The 1,254-nt window shown below is 51.4% G+C and overlaps 1 pseudogene; it reads right to left on the reverse strand.

The window, feature by feature from the left end:
• Positions 1–586: 586 nt before the first annotated feature.
• On the reverse strand, positions 587–650 carry LOC131707431 (U6 spliceosomal RNA; annotated as a pseudogene).
• Positions 651–1,254: the final 604 nt, after the last annotated feature.

Genomic DNA, 1,254 nt, shown 5'->3' on the forward strand with positions numbered 1-1,254 from the left:
TCAGCATCCGCTCCTCCTGCATCAGCATCCGCTCCTCCTGCATCAGCATCCACTCCCCCTGAATCAGCATCCACTCCTCCTGCATCCGCTCCTCCTGCATCAGCATCCACTCTTCCTGCATCCGCTCCTCCTGCATCAGCTCCGCCTGCATCAGCTCCTCTTGCATCAGCATCCACTCCCCCTGCATCAGCATCCGCTCCTCCTGCATCAGCATCCGCTCCCCCTGCATCAGCATCCACTCCTCCTGCATCAGCTCCTCCTGCATCAGCATCCACTCTTCCTGCATCCGCTCCTCCTGCATCAGCATCCGCTCCTCCTGCATCGGCTCCTCCTGCATCTGCATCCACTCCTCCTGCATCCGCATCCACTCCTCCTGCATCAGCATCCGCTCCTCCTGCATCAGCATCCGCTCCTCCTGCATCAGCATCCACTCCTCCTGCATCAGCATCCACTCCTCCTGCATCAGCTCCTCCTGCATCAGCATCCGCTCCTCCTGCATCAGAATCCGCTCCGCCTGCACCATCATACCGGCCCCTGGAGTGATCGTCACTGCACTGCCCATCGCACCGGCCCCTGGGGTCATGAAAGTGACCATGCTAATCTTCTCTGTATCGTTCCAATTTTAGTATATGTGCTGCCATAGCAAACACAAATACAAACTGAGAGCCAGGCATCTATATTCACTGAAGGACATCGATTGCCTAAACACCATGGTAACTAAAACATATACGATTAAAAACACTATACAAGAAAAAAAATTGTTGTTCTTAATGTGTTATTTTAAATAAAGATACCTCTTCTCTAGTTTCTAAGTTTACATAAATGTGTCAAAATGAAGTCTATTTTCTTAAAATAAACTAACAAAAAGGAATGCTTGGAAACAAGAAGCTGCTGGGAGTTATACTAATGTTGAACGTTTACCGATGACCACCAGGTGGCACCAGAGAGCGGCAAGGCGAAAATAAGTGCCATGAAGGGGAAACTTTCACAGTAATAATAACCTTACATTCCCACGCGCCCTATTTACACCTGCAGGGCTTCTGCTCTGTCACAACAGGGGCTCAAGGTATGTGCCATGGCCCTAAATAAACTGCAGGCGTGGGCAGACTTTCCTTTTCACTGCTGGCTTCGGGGAGGGGTTGCCCTGCCCTGTCATTGTGGACCAGGACTTTAGCGGACTCTGGTCTGTAGTGTGGCTGTGACCCGGGCTCAGACTACACAGCAGCTTCTGGGGCCTCATTTTCAGGAGGAGAT

This window comes from Acipenser ruthenus, chromosome 39 (genome assembly GCF_902713425.1).
Source record: "Acipenser ruthenus chromosome 39, fAciRut3.2 maternal haplotype, whole genome shotgun sequence".
NCBI lineage: Eukaryota > Metazoa > Chordata > Actinopteri > Acipenseriformes > Acipenseridae > Acipenser > Acipenser ruthenus.